The sequence below is a fragment of the Podarcis tiliguerta genome, assembly GCF_965153285.1.
Source record: "Podarcis tiliguerta genome assembly, chromosome: 7".
Lineage (NCBI taxonomy): Eukaryota > Metazoa > Chordata > Lepidosauria > Squamata > Lacertidae > Podarcis > Podarcis tiliguerta.
Window position 1 is genome coordinate 20,845,899 of NC_139540.1, and position 19,804 is coordinate 20,865,702.

The following is a 19,804-nucleotide window of genomic DNA, read 5'->3' on the forward strand; positions in this document are numbered from 1 at the left end:
CATCATTATTGAATTATCCCAAGCCAGGCAAAGAAAACCAAACTCTTCTTTAGGCAACTAGGAAATTGCGAGAAGAATTCTTCCTGCTCCCCTAAATTGGAATCAACCAAAGACCATAATGTCAATTATGAAATCTTTCATTTTAATCTCTCAGTGGCCAGAAGCAGCCCAAGCCATCACAAGACCTTCTCAAGATCTCAGAAATGTCCTTTATCAGTCTGCCACCCACTAACCCACACACTTCCAAAGGAACTAGGCAAGAGGCACCAAATCCCCTGGGTCTGGCAAGCCTCCTCTCATCTGACAGGGTTTTTCCACTGGTACAAGGGATCTCTTTTATTTAGCAATAAAAAATAAAAAAATTACAACTTTTTTTATTACAATAATGTAATAACATAGAAACACTCCAATGATGAATCCTTAAAGCCCAAACCTTTTCACTAAACCCATTTTGACACATATCCCTGTTATTCAGACCAGTGGCAAGGAACTTTTTCCATCTTGAGGGCCATATTCCCTTACATATAACTTTCTGAGGGCCACATGTCACCCGTGAAAACAGCCGCCGAAACGGGGCAGGGCCAAAGCTATATACACACCCCATTCACAAATTCCCCACCATTCATATACATCAGCACACATCCCATTCATCTTCTTACTTAAGTGCACTCAACACAAATAATCACAGTACTGGCACTGGCTCATCTACAATTTAGCTTGAAAACTTTTCAGCCGATATATCTGTGTCTTGATGCAAACCTTCATGTTGCATCCTCACGGCTGTAATTCCATTAGGTTGTTTGTCCCTCAGAAGCTTCCATAGTCTGTGCGATGGGCACAATTCTCAGAATGCTCATGGGGGAGAAAGGAGAAGTGGAAGGTGTTAAGTTAGCAAAGTGTGCTCTGCTCTGGTCTGGCATGACCCCTTGTTAAAAACAAGCTATGAAATTCTAGTTCACAGCATTTACAAAAGTCAGCCGTTTTTATCTACTGAAAATTTCTAGCCATGAGCAACCCTGCAGGGGGTGACGTTTGCTTCTGACAACACACTGCCACAAACGATCATGAATGCAATGTGAATATAGTAGAAAGAGTACTTTTAAGAAAAACAAAATCTGCACTGAAAAAAGACTTGAAGACAAAAATAGTTCACTATTCTGTTTCTCCAAAGAATTGTTACAAAAATAATAGAGATGCAACACACAGTATTTTCCCCCGGTGTTGTTTCGCCATCATTGCAATTTTCTGATGAAGACATTCACCATGGTCATCGCTAAGTTGTTGAGGAAGAAATCCAAGTGGGAATGGGAAAACTGTTAGAAACTGGCTACCAATATAATACTTTCATACATCTGCTTCCATGATTAAGCTCTGTAATTTTGCATACTTTGAATAGATACTTCCAAAAATTATACAGTTACTTTCTGTAGTGAGGTTTTCTTCTTCTTCAAGGAATTCCCTTCATAGGGGAGTGTTGTGTGAATCAGGTTCTCATACGCTTTGTCTGAAAAGGGCTTAGTACTAGTACTCCGGCAAGTCAGACAGTAAGTCAGCGAAAGGCAAGGTCTTGATTTCAGAAAAGCCATTCATGTTTGTATATTACCATGTTTATCGTTGCGACAGGGAAGGTTTACTTACAATTGGAGGAGCCAGCAGGGATTGTGTTAAATTAGGCGATTTTATTTCACTCTAACAGCATTAACTAAAGTGGCTTTTCTTGGAAATTAATTGTGAGAAATGTTGGCACCTTGAGGCCTTCGTCTCTAGATACATAAGTTTACATAAATCTTTCATTCAACAGAAAACACGTTGTTGGTGGAAAAAATGAAGGGCCTAGCTAACTTGATGTAAAAGCTATATAATTATATAGCAATAGATGTGTTTTGCCATTAGTGGCAAACATTTTAATGGGTGAGGAATAATTCTCATAAAGGAAATAAACCTACATCTTAGGTCAGGCTTCCTCAACCTCGGCCTTCCTGATGTTTTTGGCCTACAACTCCCATGATCCCTAGCTAGAAGGACCAGTGGTCAGGGATGATGGGAATTGTAGTCTCAAAACATCTGGAGGGCCGAGGTTGAGGAAGCCTGTCTTAGGTCATACCACTCCAGGTTGTGGGGGTGGCACAGCTCACCTGACTGGATGCACCCCACACACAAAAATGATCCCTCTGCTCCGAAATTCAGATCAGGAGGAAAGTTTCTTATCCATCATATCTGACTCCTAAAGCGGTATCATACCATTTGAAACTACCCCCAAGAACCCTTGGGTACGTTACTTTGTTAGGGGTTCTGGGAGTTGTTAAGACACCTCTATTCCTCTCACAAAGTTACAATTCCCATGGGGGTTTAACAAACAATTCCTCTTCCTAGGATATGTTTGATGAGCTGCTTTAATGGGCTGCAACACACACCTACTGCCTTCAAGCTACCTGGAGCACTGCAGAGACCAGTACCTGTGACAGAGATTACAACAGCCCACAGCCCCCTTTCCCCCGGTTACAAACTTTAATAATACAGATGCAGTTACTGCTGGAAATAAATCAAGGCGACCTTCTTAGAAAAAGAAGTCTGGTTTTTTTGTATTTAAGTCATCCAATCCACAGCTCCAATTTTTTCAATCAAGTACTAGGAATGCTCTATAATAAATAGTTATAGAGCGCTAATGCCCCCTTATTTTATAAAAAAGAAACATTGTGAGAATGAAACTAAAATAATGGTTTAAAGCAAAGGTGTGTAGAGCTTCACTCAAAACGTAAGTGTTCACAGAAGCAGAAAAATCAGAGTTAGGTTTGACAGACTGTGTAGGAGGAAACCTATGCATGAGCAAGATTTTCGCAGGTAATTGGCACCTGAAATATCAGCTATTCTCTCATATGAACGGACGACTTAGATATTATCAAAATCAAGCTCAAATTAATAAGAGCAATACTAGTGTAGGAGCTAAACATTCCCACGGGGGTGAGGGAATCTATTGAGAACATAAACATTTTTTATTGTTTCCAGGGCAGCTAGATTTAAAGCCCCGTGACACCCTGGATTGCAACCTGTAGAAGCAATTTTTATTCATTAAGGTTTATGAAGACTTCAGGTTCCATAGAGCAGCACAACCAGCAAGCTAATTGAAAGAGGATTTAAGGGGGGCTGTTAACTCTTAAGAGTCAACATAGCGCCTGTTATTGTATTATTTTACAAGAAGCATCCATTTAAGCTGCCAGAATCATGTACGTTCATCTACTTAAGGAACATTACTGAAACTGTTGGACCCATGCCTCTTTTTCCATTAAAGAGGACACGATTTTATTCATGTTCATGTTCATGGTAAAGGACATAGTCCAGTCAAACTTGACTATGGGGTGTGGCACTCATCTTGCTTCAGGCCGAGGGAGCCAGCGTTTGTCCGCAGACAGCTTTCCGGGTCATGTGGCCAGCATGACTAAACTGCTTCTGGTGCAATAGGACACTGTGACGAGTGCCAGAGTGCACTCCTTAAAAGCCAGAGGTGTTGCATCTTCTAAGTTCTCAAGTCCAGGAGGTAATAAGATGGCCTGTAATGTACAGACCTCAACTCCCCTGGAAGGAGCAGGTTCATAGCTTGTGGGTGTTCCTGGATCCAACACTGGCACTTGAGGCCCAGGTGGCCTCAGTGGCTAGGACGGGCTATTTCCAGCTACAGTGGCTTTTGGACAGATGACGACTTGGCCACAGTACCCCATTGCTCTGGTTAACTTCAATATTCAATTGTTTTTTGCAATGCGCTCTATGTGGGGCAGCCACATAAGATGATTCGGAAACATCAACTGACTCAAAATGCAAAGAGCAGGTTGCTATAACGGGTTGCCTTTAGAACCCTGTTCTAAAACAGCCATCGGCTACTAAGTTTTCAGAGCTAAATTTCAGGCCCAACTGAATGTGCTCGTGCAAGTACTTAGTGCCCTAAATGACTTTGGCTCCAAATATCTGAGATACCGCCTCCTTCTCTACAGACACCCTTAAGATCAAAAGAGGGGACCTTTTGACAGGTCCACTCCACGGGCAGTGGCTTGGGGGGAGGCATTTTCTATGGCCAGGGTCAGCAAATTTTTTCAGCAGGGGGCCGGTCCACTGCCCCTCAGACCTTGTGGGAGGCCAGACTATATTCTGAAGAAGAAAACATGAACCAATTCCTATGCCCCACAAATAACCCAGAGATGCATTTTAAATAAAAGGATGCATTCTACTCATGTAAAAATACGCTGATTTCTGGACCGTCCGTGGGCTAGATTTAGAAAGCGATTGGGCCGGATCCGGCCCCCGGGCCTTAGTTTGCCTATCCATGTTCTATGGCAATGGCTATGTTCGACTGGCGGTGGAAGTTCCTGTCTGTGCCCACTCCTAAAGAAATAGGCTCTAGGTACTTTGGACTGGGGGACACGGGTGGCGCTGTGGATTAAACCACAGAGCCTAGAACTTGCCAATCAGAAGGTTGGCGGTTCAAATCCCCGTGACGGGGTGCGCTCCCATTGCTTAGTCCCAGCTCCTGCCAACCTAGCAGTTTGAAAGCACGTCAAGTGCAAGTAGATAAATAGGTGCCGCTCCAGCGGGAAGGTAAATGGCGTTTCCTTGCACTGCTCTGGTTCACCAGAAGCGGCTTAGTCATGCTGGCCACATGACCCGGAAGCTGTACACCGGCTCCCTCGGCCAGTAAAGCGAGATGAGCGCCACAACCCCAGAGTCGGTCACGACTGGACCTAATGGTCAGGGGTCCCTTTACCTACCTACTTTGGACTGGAACAGCTATTGGCCAGTTACTGGTATTCCCTTTTGGGGGAAGGCGGTGCAGAGAGCTCTGGTGGAGCAGCTGCAGGCATTTGTGGGGGATGCAGCTTCTTGAGATCCATTCAAATCTGTGTTCATGGAACCAAGTTGGCCTTGGTTGCCCTGCTGGATGAGCTTTGCAGAGAGTAGGACGGGAGACTGCTACCTTGCTTCTGCTTCTTGATCTCTCATCAATGGTTGATACCGTTGACCATGGTATCCTCCTGGACTAGTTCCAGGAAATGGGAATCACATGCCCTGGATTACGGTGGTTCCAATCCTACCTTCAGGAGCAAGCCCCAAGAGTAGCATTCAGAGAGTACCTTTTGGCCCCCTGGTGACTACACTACGGAGTGCCGCGGGGGACAATCTTATCTCCGCCACTATTTAATATCTACATGAAGTCTTTGGGAACGGTCCTTAAGACGCTTCAGAGTAAGGTGCCCAGTGGCTTAGCGTGGGGGGTGCAGGGGGGGCCGGCCGCACCGGGCGCCACATCTGGGGGGGCGCGCTCGCACTCGCAGCTCTCTGCCCCTACCTGGCTCACTCACTGCAGTGCTGGCTGTGCGAATCCGATCCGAGCCGCTGGGTCGCCGCCCACTGTGGAGGGGAGGGTGCCAGGCGTGCGGTGCGAAGAGAGAGCGAGGGACTATCTGGGGGAGGGACAGTGCAGCGCGGGGGGGCGCAAATTACTTGCCTTGCCCCGGGTTAGGGGGCGCATATTACTTGCCTTGCCCCGGGTGCTGACAACCCACGCTATGCCACTGAAGGTGCCATCAGTATACTGTCTTGGTTAGACAAGCCTACCCAAATGCTTAGAAAGTTTAGGTAATTTTTATCTGTTTTAGTATTTTAACTTTTGTCTGTTTTAAAGTACTGGCTGTGAATTTTTCTTGATGTTATCACTTTCTCTTTTTTGCAAACCGCTTTGAGGTTGTTTTCATTCCTGCTTTTAGTTATGTCTTTTATGTTTTTTTATTTTGTAATTTCATGTCGTCCTGAGATCTATGGAGCAGAGGGCAATATACAAATCTAATAAATAAATAATTCAACATTAAGTAGCTGGTTTTTGAGATTTTTATGAGCAAAGAGTAGGCAAGTAAAGGAAGGATTCTCTCATTTCAAAAAGTCTAGTGTTACCTAGCTTAGCTATTTTATTTTCCTTAGGGGGGGGGAAATATATTCAATCGGACTCTGAAATTGACACTGATTAATACAAAGTGGATGTGCTTATAGATATAGCTGGGGGTCTCCAAAACTTACGAAGCATGTGAAATTTCCAATTCACCACTATTATTACAAGCGGAACCTACAACAACATACTGCATTCTTAAGTGCCTACTTTCCAACTTCTCCTATTCCAGGGATACTCCATTCCATTCCTGCCTTCTGTATGGTTTCCAATTCCCCCTACCACCATTAGTCATCATTGTATTGCAGGGGGTTGGACTAGATGACCCTTGGGGTCTCTTCCACCTCTACAACTCTATGATTCCATTTCCACTAAACATGCCCAGTCTGCACTGGCCTGTGTTTGGATTCCTGCACATTGAGGACTGATCTTTTTCCTTTTCTTTTTGTATTTCTACAGATCTTCTGGTTCCACCCAAGCCTGATGGCATCCCATTCTCATGCTTGGATTGTGTCATTTTCACTCCACAACAACCAACACCCTGAAAACTGAAATCAGTATTAAAATAATTTATAACATGTGGGACTACCTTTGAAGGTGACCCAGAAACTACAACTAATCCAGAATGCGGCAGCTATACTGGTGACTGGGAGCGGCTGCCGAGACCACATAACACCGGTCTTGAAAGACCTACACTGGCTCCCAGTACGTTTCTGAGTACAATTCAAAGTGTTGGTGGTGACCTTTAAAGTCCTAAACAGCCTCGGTCCAGTATACCTGAAGGAGTGTCTCCACCCCCATCATTCTGCCCGGACACTGAGGTCCAGTGCTGAGGGCCTTCTGGCAGTTCCCTCCCTGAGAGAAGCCAAGCTACAGGGAACCAGGCAGAGGGCCTTCTCAGTAGTGGCACCTGCCCTGTGGAACACCTTCCCACCAGATGTCAAAGAGAAAAACAACTACCAGACTTTTAGAAGACATCTGAAGAAAGCCCTGTTAAGGGCAGCTTTTAATGTTTAATATTCTGTTGGAAGCCGCCCAGAGTTGCTGGGGAAACCCAGCCAGATGGGCGGGGTAATAATAATAAATTATTATTATTATTATTATTATTATTATTATTATTATTATTATTACAGTGGCACCTCAAGTTAAGAACTTAATTTGCTCTGGAGGTCTATTCTTAACCTGAAACTGTTCTTAACCTGAAGCACCACTTTAGCTAATAGGGCCTCTTCCTGCTGCTGCGTCGCCACTGCACGATTTCTGTTCTCATCCTGAAGCAAAGTTCTTAACCCGAGGTACTACAGTGGTACCTTGGGTTACATAAAATTCAGGTTACATACACTTCAGGTTACAGACTCCGCTAACCCAGAAATATTACCTTGGGTTAAGAACTTTGCTTCAGGATGAGAACAGAAATTGTGCTCTGGCGGCACGGCAGCAGTGGGAGGCCCCATTAGCTAAAGTGGTGCTTCAGGTTAACAACAGTTTCAGGTTAAGAACGGACCTCCGGAACGAATTAAGTACTTAACCCGAGGTACCACTGTATTTCTGGGTTAGCGGAGTCTGTAACCTGAAGCGTATGTAACCAGAAGTACCACTGTATGTTGATAGCCAATTGATCTCTCATCTAAAAAACAACAACTTACCGGGCCAAACTTGATTTGCTTCAGCATTGGAATTGCATCATATACCTCTCACGCTATTCTCCAGGTTCCAGCAGACTGGCCATCAATGTGATGAGCACAACGTGTCTAAATATTCCAGAGAACTGGCAGTAGGGGGGCAAAGTGCACAGACATACTGCTCATCTCCGGAATGCCTCTGTCAATGCAAGTCGGGCCATTAGTCTCTGTATTTCACAAGGATGTTTCCACGCTTCAGCACTGTCTCCAAGTGAAGCGCATACACAGAACCACACGAGTGAATCACAGGGTCACATTTAGAAATGCCACTGGGATAGGAAGTTAAAAAAATAAAGTTCCCCTGCCTACAACTTCAGAGTCTGAGAAGCGAGTCAAGATATCCCCCCTCAAGTGTGACCTCTGCCACTATTCTTCCACAGAGCTCAATGGCAGCAACTGGGAACTGAAGCAAATCTCCCATGCGCAGTCTACCCACTTTCATATGCATGTTCCCATGTGGGAATTCCGTTTTTCTGGCACAACATCAGAATGTGACAGAAGCGTGAGCTCTATTAAATGTAGCTCCTGTAAATCCAAAAACGCTCAATATAAGCACCTGCTTATAGGAGGAGCAAGGGCTCTGAATAATCCGGCGATCTCAAGCACAAGCAGAACTGGATCAAGTAGAACAATTGGGAGTTCCAAACAGGCATTTCTTCTTAAGGCACACTCCTAGCAAAGCAGCAAACGAAACATCCTGCAATTCTCTTTACAAAGAGCACATTACCATTAAATTGCTCTTTAATGAGACAGATACTTTAAGCATTACACACACAAAAACCCCAAACATATTTCAAAGGTAAAAAGAGGATTCACCTCATTTTAAACCAGACATGCCATTCTTAATCAAAGACAACTACATTTTATAAAGAGGCTGTCAACCTTAGTTACTAAGTAATTACAGCCCAACAACAGAAAAAAAAGCTTAATTTGCCTGGATAATGTATGCTATTTAATGTGATACTGTATATCCATTGAATGTTAATACTTTTTTTAAAAAGTTAAATGTTACCATCCCACGGCTATTGTTGGAAAACATATTTAACAGTTAATTAATCATGCAGTCACCACTATTAAATATGCAATGTTTATTTCCTGGCTGAAACAGCTCCATTTCATTACACTGACAAGCAAAGTGATGAGTTAATATGTATACTTCGACCCTCTCCCTGAACAAATTAGAAAAATATATTAAGTCACCCCCTCTGAAAGTTTCAGGTGAACTCACCACCCAAAATGATGTGTTTATACCCTCCCGCACATATATGTATGTGAGACTTGTGGCACCCTGAAGACTAACAAATGAGTTGCAGCATAAGCTTTCGCAGGCTACAAGCCACTTGCTCAGATGCATTATCCTGTGTTGCAGGTATACTGTCAACATACATACACATATTTTTTGTAACTTCATTCAAATTCAAAGAGCTGTTTCGATCCATCTTTCACTGTGCCATGGGTGACATCATGTTTGGCCTCTTCCCACCAGAGTTTACTTCTCCCAAACAGCTCCAGTGCATTAATGATGTTAAAGTCTGCCTTCAGTAATGACAGCTATGGCACAATAGCATCACTGGTGTAGTCATCTCAGCAGATATGCATATTTCAAGAGGCTGCTCAATGGAGGAAGAATGAGCCTGGTGCAGAGTGCATTTCCAGTGGCAGAGCAAGGCACAGAAGCCGAGCAGCTCATTGGCAAAGCAGCCTCACGCCGGGGGAACAGCAATAAGAACCAAGGGACCACTTAAGATGGCAAATGAATTAGGATTCAAAAAAAGAAAAGACAAAACCACCAGCACCACCCCAAAAAATTCTTGCAGACAGCTGGAGCATGCTAATTTCTTCTTAAGGGAATTAGGCTGGTTTGTGAATGGCAGCATTGGCTGAATATTAAGGGAGGAATGAGGGAAGGCAGACGGCACCTGCATGTTCTCTCATTCATTGGGGGGGGGGAGGACCTTGACATTTCCCCAAGAAAGCCATGAGAGAAAAACCCATGGCAGTGGAACACATGCTGCTGCTGATGTCTCACCAAAAGGCTTTCCAGACACCCACAGGCTTCCAGCCTGGCAGAGATGTGCAAAAATAAACAAACGCCAAGCCTCTGAGCCAAAATCAGAAGCTTCCTCATGCACACCACCTCTGCAGTCCCAGCCTGACTCCCAAACCCATCCTTGGAAGCACTGCTGACACACAGGTACATTAAGCAGGGGGCTGCCAAGATCACTTCCCTGCGAAGAAAGGCAAAAAGCAGGCACCTCCGTGAGCCCATCCAGGTTGTGCTGGTGTTTTAGAAACATTAAAAAAAAGTGCAGGGCTGCTGATCTATACACTGCAGTGTCAGTAATTCGTCCCTGCCTTTCTCCCCTAGTTCTCTTGGTGCAAATGTGTGGGTTTGTGGGTTTAAACCAGCTTCAGTCTCCAAAAGGGAGAGAGAGAGAGAAAGAGCGCACAAGGACAACAAGAGACATCACATTGCAAATGCCTCTTTCTCTCCATCCCGGCCCCCTTGGCCAACCTCTCACCACTGAGCCAGACTGCCTCTTCCCCTTAATGCCTAGCAAGTTCCTACTGCCCAAGCCTTCAATTCAGATCAGCACCATTAATCCGCTTCTCCCCCATCAGTGCCGGGTTCTAATCCTGGCCCATTCTGCTTCTGCCCCGATTCTCCCCTTGGCCCGCCGTCCTACATCCCTCCCTCTGCCCTTTCCCCCTTAGAGTCCCATCTCTCTCTCTCTCTCCATCCGTCCCGAGCCCACTCCATCCCTTCTTCCCTTCCTCCCGGCAGCAAAGGAAAGGACGGCGGCAGGATAGGGAGCTTCCTCCTCTTCCTCTTCCTCCTTGACAAAATAATATATATATTTAAAAAACAACCTGTCCAGCCCAGACTTGAAGGGAATTATCCACCCCGCGCCACCGTCGCAAGGAAGCGTCAGGAAGGACGCTCCGAGCGAGCGCCCCTGTCCCGAGGAAGCAGGAAGCAGCCGGGGCATCGCTGCGCCCTGCGGATTGGAGAGCTGGCGGCCGGCTCCCCGTCCCTTGCGCCCCAGCGCCGGGAGCTTCGGGGACTGCAGGGCATCAGGAAGGCAGGATGGAGAGACCCTGAAGAAGCAGAGAAGAAACTTACTTGCCAGGAGGAGGAGGAGGAGGAGGGAAAGAGCGGGCTGCGCTCGCCGCGGCTGCTTCACTGCGCCCCGCAGAGCATGGCGCAATCGCTCGCTCGCTCGCCGGGCGCCGCCGCCGCCGCCAGCCAGTCAGAGCGAGCGCGCGAGCACACGGCGGGCCGGCTCCTTGGCGCTGAATGGGATGAGCCGAGCGCGCAGCCGGGGCTCCGGAGCCGCCGAGCAACATTCAGGCATGCTCAGTCGGCTGACCTTCTCGGTGTGGGAAGTACCACTGCGCGAGGAAGACGGGGAAACAGGGGGAGGGAGGGGGGAGAGGAGGAGGAGAGGCGAAATGGATGCTACCATCAGAGAGAGAGAGAGGCGAGCTAAAAATAGACGCAGGCGAAGATGGGTGGGAGGAGAACGAGAACAGCTGGAGCTTAAAGAGGCAGGAGCCGGTCTGCAGGAGCGCCTCTCTCTCTCTCTCTCGGTTATGAAGCCAGGGCCCATGGGGCCGGGAGGGGGGCGGCGGGGTGGCCTACAAATGGGGCACTCACAGCGACCTGGTGGAAGGGGTGCTGCAAGTTAAGGAAATCGGCTCCCCGAGTGCTTAAATCGAATAATACCCCCCCACTCTCTCTCTCTCTCTGTTACACAATATCTTTCCTCCCTTTATTTAAACAGAAAAGGGGCTTCAGAGGCCATAGGTATTCCCTACTAACAATATGCATTAATGCAGTGGTACCTCGGGTTACATACGCTTCAGGTTACATACGCTTCAGGTTACATACGCTTCAGGTTACATACACTTCAGGTTACATACACTTCAGGTTACAGATTCCGCTAACCCAGAAATAGTGCTTCAGGTTAAGAACTTTGCTTCAGGATGAGAACAGAAATCGTGCTCCCGCGGCGCGGCTGCAGGAGGCCCCATTAGCTAAAGTGGTGCTTCAGGTTAAGAGCAGTTTCAGGTTAAGTATGGACCTTTGGAACGAATTAAATACTTAACCCGAGGTATTAACAGCTCACTAGAACATCTTTAGCTCAATTAGCTTCACAGGCACATAGCAAGCTGCCTGGTTACACTGTCGGGGCATTGATCCCAATATTGTCTGCACTGACTGGCAGAGGCTCTCCGGGGCTTCAGATACAGGTGGAGATGTCGGGGATTGAACCCCAGGACATTCTGTGTGCAAAGTAGATGAACTTGTGCTTTGCTACACAGTTGTCACGGCACAGTTAATCCCCCGCCATTGCTCGCATTCAGGCAAGGTTTGAATTGTGCGCTTAATACCCCAGTCTTAAACCTCTTACATGGAAGGAACGGCCTTTGCAAATCATGAGCTTTTTGGGTGCAGATGTCGTTCATTGGTCGGAACGGGCAACCTTTCTCAGCTGCGATATTTTGGTCATTGGGAAATGCGATTCCAACCTTCTCCCTAACTCACTAGCATTTTGCGAATGTCACAGGCCCATAACAGGTGGTGATGGTGATGCTGCTGCAGCATAGATCTTTGTGGGGTTCTATTATTATTTGTTGAATTTGTTAAGTTGCTTTTATCTTGCCCAGGGCGACCCAAAACAACTTGAAACAAGTGGCGGAGCTTCGTGCTCTGGCACGGGGGGGGGAGGGGCAGAGAGCAGGCAGGAGTGGGGCTGGCACACGTCCTGGGGTCATGGCTCCCAGCGCGCAGGGGGGCAGCCGCAATGGCACCCCACCAGGATCACGCTACTGGGGGCGGTGCACTCCCCCCACACTCCTCTTCCTCTGCCAGTGCTTGAAACCAACCAACCAACAGACAAAACCCTCCACATAGATACATTAAAACTAAGGGGGGAAAGAAATACATTAAAAACACCCTCTGCTGCTTCTCATGGCCACCCTGACCTCAGGTAACAATGGCTCAGAAAGTGGGGCCTCTGGATGTTCACTGTGTGACAACAGGACATATCAGGTGCACAAGATGAAAGCCAAAGGATCACGGCTCCATGCTAGGAACTAACTCTACAGCAGTGCTCCATAAACACCAAATGGTAGACACCAGTCACAATCTGCAAACTGTAAAGTCCAGTGGGCTGCTACTACTACTACTATCCTCTTGAGATGCCTCTATAACATAATCTTAGTTTCATCTGCCCAAAGATGTCATAAGATAGGTGGTCCAGCTGAATGACCTCCTAGAGTTCCTTCCATTGCTGAGAACATAAGGCAACCCTGTGGATCAGGCCCACTGCCCATCTCGTCTTGCATTCTGTCCAACCAAATGTCTGTGAGAAGCCCACCAGCTCGACATGAGCCCAACAGCACTCTGTCTGCCAGATTCCCAGCAACTGGTACCCAGAGGCATAATGTCTCTTGACAGTGGAGGTAGAATTTAATAATCACAGCTAGCAACCACTGACAATGCAATACTGTGATAAGAGATATTTAGTGCTTTTCTTCTAGGAAAAAAAGGTGCTGGTACTACATACCCTAGAGTACCCTCAGGAGGGGAAGCATTGGATTTTATGCCCCACTTGGGTGCTTCCAGGAGGCAACTGGCTGGCTACCTTCAGAACAGATTGCGGACTAGATGCACCTGATCCAGCAGGGCTCGTCCTCTGTGACTGTAACCAGGAAAGCCATTTCAACTGAAGCATCCATGACAGATGGTCATCCAGTCTCTGCTTAAAAACCTCCAGTGAAGGAGAGTCCACAACCTCCCGAGGGAGTCTGTTGAACTGCTCTTATTGCCAGAAAGTTCTTCCTAATGTTTAGCTGCAATCTCCTTTCTTGTAACTTTAAGCCATTGGTTCGAGTCCTACCCTCCACAGCAGGATTAAACAAGCTTTCTCCGTCTTCCATGTTGATAGCCCTTTAGATATCTGAAGATGGGTATCATACCTATCCTCTCAGTCTCCCCTTCTCCAGGCTAAACATACCTAGCTGCTTCAACTGTTCCTCATAAGGCTTGGTTTCCAGACCCTTGATCATCTTGGTCACCCTCCTCTGCCCACGTTCCAGCTTGTCAACGTCCTTCTTAAATGGTGCTGCCCAAAACTGGACACAGGACTCCAGGTGTGGTCTGACCAAGGCAGAATAGACTGATACTATTACTTCCTTTGACTGGGACTTGTGGATGCAGCCTAGAATAACATTAGCTTTTTTTGCTGCTGCATCACACTGTGGACTCATTGTGTTCCACTAAGACCCCTAGATCCTTTTCACATGTACTACTGGTAAGTCAGGTGTCCCCCACCTTCGCTTGAGAAGTGAAGACTGGTTTGGCTACATTGCTTTGGGATATCACTTATATTTAGGAGGTTTACTGATTGCTCTCTGCAGATAAACCACAATTGCTAGGAAATGTTCTGAAAGGGGACTGCCCTTTTGGAGGATACATGTGCTTAAGTCCTGCTTTCAGGCTTCCTAGTTGACTACTGTGAAAACAGGATGCTTGACTAGATAGGTCATTGGCATGACCCAGGAGGCTCTTCTTGTGTTCTTTCTGCCTCTACTTTTGTCTTGGGATGAGGTCCTTAAGCTGTGTGCATGAACAGCAGTTTTGGGAGAAAGGCAGATAGAGAACAGAGTTGAGTTGGTGCTGGAAGCATCAAAGGGTGCAAACTCTTCCCTGCCAGACCTGATGTGGGAGTAGCAGACTTTGGAGTGTTTAAACTTGTATATTTGTGGCTTGTACATTCGTAAAAAACAGAAAATATTACAAAATGTCAGAAGCCTCCTGTGACCTCATTCCAAAGAACACGAGCCAGGTGAATTCTGAACCCCGAAGCGTCTTACTACTCAGAGAACTGGGGAACTCATAACAAGAGACTTAGCTTCATCAGCCCAAGAGTTGCTGTGTTTCTGCATAACTGGAAAAAGCACTTTCTCTTGGGTGTCCATCACAGTCCTTGAAATCTACTGGAAATGCTCTTGGAAACAGCATCTGTGTACCAAGTTAGGCCTCAGCAAGGACATGTAGAGTGGCATTTTCAATGTTAACTCCCAGATCGCAGAACACTTTCTTTTCTAAGCTCATATGGATAACCCCCATGCCCTTGCTATACTTCCACAACAAGTCATTTTGGTAAGAGCTGTTTTTAATGGCCAGAGACAAGAGGAATGGCTTGTATTTTTAGTTAATTGCAGTTTAAATTGCAACATTTTATGGTTTGGGTTTTATTTATTGATGCATTGTGCTGCTTTTTGAGCACTGGCTCAGCAGCTTTCTGATTCCAGAAAGAACAGAACAATTATTCACCATCAGAGCATGGATAGAATACTAAGGCATGCTTGCAACCAACAGGACACAGAAAGCAATCCAGATTCAGGTCTGACCTGCTCTCTTTGTTAAAAGTATCAAGGAGTGATGTGATGCAAAAGACCTTTCTTTTGCTTGCTACCCTGATAAGAGGTGCTTCCAGTCTGAGTAGACTATACTAAGGTAGAGGGAGAAATATCTTGGTATGAAGGAGCTTGCCTATGTTATCTTATAATAGCTCTGAGATGGCAGTAAAGTTTTCGTTTTCTAGGTGCCCCAAAGTCACCTGTCAGATCTCTTGTATGCTGAACAAAGAAGTCACTTCAAAATCACCCTTGAAATGCTGCAATGAAATTCTTGGGCTTTCAAGCTAGACTCCAATCATCCCATTTCATTGTTCACGGAGGACATGATGGGCGCATCACGAAGTATCTGAAAATTGAGCCTATTCTTGGTTTTCTTCCAAAAGTCTAGACATTGTAAAGCTGTGCGCTCTGGTGTAGCATATTGAGTTCTACCTGGAAAGTTTTGGTTGACGAGGGTTTGAAGATGGGGTCTGTGTGTGTGTGTGTGTGTGTGTGTGTGTGTGTTTGGTATCTAGTTGGCAAGTAAACTGCTGTGGGTTGCAGCTGCTGCTTTGGAAACTATTACCTTTACTGTAATGTTTTCAGCACCTGCTAAAAACTTTATTAACTAATTGCTTTAAAACTGCTGGTTTTAATCACATTTTATGCCTATTTGTTTTCAAAGTTTAATCTTGTCTGTATTGTTACTGAATATACAATATAGTTATATGTAAACCACTTATGTTTTCATTGATTAAGCAGTATATAAATCTTGTTAAATAAGCAAATGAACCATGGAATAGTTCTGTGCTTTTATAATAGCATTCAAGGCCATAGGATGAATTGATGTGATTAAAAAGGTAAAGGTACCCCTGCCCGTACGGGGCAGTCTTGCCAGACTCTAGGGTTGTGCGCTCATCTCACTCTAAAGGCCGGGAGCCAGCGCTGTCCGCAGACACTTCAGGGTCACGTGGCCAGCGTGACAAGCTGCATCTGGCGAGCCAGCGCAGCACACGGAACGCTGTTTACCTTCCCGCTGGTAAGCGGTCCCTATTTATCTACTTGCACCCGAAGGTGCTTTCGAACTGCTAGGTGGGCAGGCGCTGGGACCGAACAACGGGAGCGCACCCCGCCGCGGGGATTCGAACCGCCGACCTTTCGATCGGCAAGTCCTAGGTGCTGAGGCTTTAACCCACAGTGCCACCCGCGTCCCTTAGCCAGCTTTTAAAAAGGGATGGAGCCATCTAGCCTTGGTAGATATATGAAACCTCTAGTCTAGTTTCATAGGTGGCATAGCACTAAATACCCTTTTGGTGGAAAAGGAAAAGCAGAAGAGGACTATTGCCTTCATCCTCTACTTGAGATTTCCTAGAGGCATGTGCTTCAAGAAGAAGGATGTTTCTTTCAGACTAGATGGATTCCTGGACATACACTGTTTCCACTCATGTTTGCCCCATTCTGTCAACCCATACATTTGGTAATGAATGTATATTTCTAAAGACTACACAAGTCTTCAGTGCTCTTTCTCACACAAGGGAAGTGTTATTGATCTGAAGCTTTCTACCATTTTTTTTAAAAAAAGCCTATTTCTTTCCAGGCAGTATTCTAGCAAAAACAACACAATGCTAAACTATCTTTAAATGTCAGAGGCGTTTCTGAGCAAGTCTCTGGCAGCATGAACAGCCCTATGGCTCCTTAAATACTCACACATTTATTGTGGCATAAGCATTCTTGGATCAGAGCTCCATCTATTTTCAAATGTTCATGCTGGGCATTATGTAGCCAAATCAGCACCACCCTGCTGTTGGGTGTCAGCAGGCAGGCTTGCAAGAAGCCCACCTTCTGCAGAATTACCAAACAATAAACCCCAGCCTTTCAAAATCCTTAACATGGGGAAAACCTCAGATACAGCTGAAGGGGTGCTGAGCATGCTCACTGGCCATGGAATGTTGACTGCCTGTTGGGAGATGGGGAAACAAAATGGTGAGGACTAGTCTCCTGAAGAGCAGGCATAGGTAAACTCAGCCCTCCAGATATTTTGGGACTACAACTCCCATCATCCCTGACCACTGGTCCTGTTAGCTAGTGATGATGGGAATTGTAGTCCCAAAACATCTGGAGGGCCGCATTTGCCTATGTCTGCTGAAGAGCAACACTCCACATTGCAACATTTGCATGTCCCAATTGGATGTGTGTGTGTGTGTGTGTGTGTCCCCTTTCTGTCTCAAGAACCACTGAGCAAAACCTACATATCTATTTCCACATACGCTACATGGATTTATGTATTTCTCTTCCTGCATGCATCTGGTTGGCCACTGTGAAAACAAGATGGCGGACTTGATGTGCCACTGGCTTGATTCAACAGCCTCGCCTTACATCTGTTTTTTCCTGACAGTGATTCCAGCAGTGCTCAGTTTTTTTGTGGAAGAAGCAACAGGGGCCAAGTCTCTCCATTAAAAAAAATAATCTAAACCTTGCTTCCAGGTTTCTCAAACCTGTATTTAAGAAGTCTCTCAGAAAACGTAAAGGGGCCACAATTGTATTCCCCTATTAATTTCAGCACTGGTTCCCAGTGTAAAAACCAACATGGAGTTCTGATAGACGCATAACCCCAACTTTGATCCTAACAAAGGAACAGTTTGGAAATACTGAAATGTTTAAGACTGAAGAATAATAAGGGAATAATCCTACTTCAATTTGACAGGCTACAATGGTTATATAAGTTTTTAAGTTTCACTATCAATATTCATCAAGTGTGGCTAAAGGAAGTCTCTCGAGGCATGACAAAAATAGAAAAGTTCCATCCACTCTTAACTCGTGACTGCCCAAATCCTGCAACTTATGCCATACTTGGAGCAGAAGTGGACCACAGAGGTCACAGCCCGTAGCCTACATATTGTTATGCCCACAGCTCAGAAGTCCAAAAAGCTTTGGTATTTGAATGTCCTCCTCCTGTGTACCAAGGACAAGTCAATAGAAGACACCAATGAATCTGCTTCCTTCACCTCCACTCAATTGGGCGGATGACACAATGTTCCATATGGCATCATCTCCTCCTCCATCACACAATAGATAACTAACTTTTTTAATTCACTGTCATAGCATGTGATGATGCCGTCTAGCTTTGCTGGATTTTAAGAAAGCATTAGACTAGTGCATGTAGGGTTGCCTTTTGTTGGAGAAATCTCTCAAAGAGTCTGCATTCATCAGGCACTGCTTGCAAACAGAATGCTGAGGTAGCCATCTAGCAGATTTTTTTTTAAGTCTAGGATTAGAATTTCTGAAAGAGAACATTTTCACATGGTGCAAAAAAGGCACTCCATCCTTAGAAGAGAAGAAGAAGAGTTTGGATTTGATATCCCGCCTTTCGCTCCTTTTAAGGAGTCTCAAAGCGGCTAACATTCTCCTTTCCCTTCCTCCCCCACAACAAACACTCTGTGAGGTGAGTGGGGCTGAGAGACTTCAAAGAAGTGTGACTGGCCCAAGGTCACCCAGCAGTTGCATGTGGAGGAGCGGAGACGCGAACCCGGTTCCCCAGATTACGAGACTACCGCTCTTAACCACTACACCACACTGGCTCTCTTATAAAATAATAGGTTCATTCAGACTTAGGGAGAGCATTCCAATAATGGGGTGCATCACTGTGATGGCCTAACCTCTGGTCAGTATCCATGAGCACTGCTAAATTCATACACACTCTCTCCATGCCCCCATGACTCCTAATATTTCATTCTATTCAACTCATTAAAATATGCATACACATAATGCCCATGGCAGCAACTCCCTTTTGGAGGTTCCTCAAGCTGAAGGTAGGGCAACACAGGCGAAACCAACCACCCTGATAGCAAACAGAGTGTTTTCCCTCTCACACTTCTTCCTCTGGAAACAGCTCCCTTATGAAGGCTCCTAGGGCTGGAGGGTACGGCAAGGCAGGTGGGGAAAGCCATTACCTGCTGGCCCTCTGTTGCTCTGTTAGTGGCTATGCAGTCACCTGTCTCACCACGATTGGGAACAGATGGACTAGATCGATATTTGATTTGATCCACCAGGACTTTAACTTACTTAAGTTCTAAAAAAGCTGGTAATCATTTACTAAATCCTCCGTGTCAACATTACTCAATGGATTGGGAATAGATATATTTGCCCCTCCAAAGGGCACAAGGACCTAGTTAATAATCTACTAAAAAGATCTGTTAAAATAACCCCTTTGTATTTTCTGTGCAAATAACACCCTAAAAATTATTATAGCGAAGGTCTTCTGAATTAATAAAGCATCCATTTTGTAACACCCACCCAGAGGGCTTTAAGATTACATTTGGAAAGCAGGTGTTGCAAGACGCAATCTCTTCCAAGTACAGTGGTACCTCAGGTTAAGTACTTAATTCATTCCGGAGGTCCATTCTTAACCTGAAACTGTTCTTAACCTGAAGCACCACTTTACCTAATGGGGCCTCCTCCTGCTGCTGCGCCGCCGGAGCCCTATTTCTGTTCTTATCCTGAAGCAAGCTTCATAACCTGAAGCACTAATTTCTGGGTTAGCGGAGTGTGTAACCTGAAGCGTATGTAACCCAAGGTACCACTGTATTGCCGTAGCAGTTTGCCCATCAATATTGTTGGGGTTTTTTTTCTATGGTCAACTAAAAGTCAATTTACTTTGATGTTCTGTGGCTTGGATACAGGATGCAAGAAACTTGAAACAGCATGGCCTGGCAATAGATACAATGCATGGGAAGCCTGTTTATTTGATTGATAGGATGAGTCTGGAAGGGTAAGGATAGTTTCT

General features: G+C 45.7%; 1 protein-coding gene across 8 annotated transcripts in view; it reads right to left on the reverse strand.

Moving 5' to 3' along the window:
• The window catches only part of OXR1 (oxidation resistance 1), a 232,790-nt gene extending 213,742 nt beyond the window's left edge, over nt 1-19,048 (reverse strand). For 3 of the 8 annotated variants that reach the window (XM_083450503.1, XM_083450507.1, XM_083450495.1), the window contains exon 1: nt 10,736-10,991. The gene's annotated coding sequence lies outside the window, so the exon portion shown is untranslated. Of the gene's footprint in view, nt 1-10,735; nt 11,123-18,971 lie in introns of those variants that run through there. The other 5 variants (XM_083450506.1, XM_083450502.1, XM_083450505.1 and 2 more) reach the window with 5 other exon arrangements.
• Nucleotides 19,049-19,804: the final 756 nt, after the last annotated feature.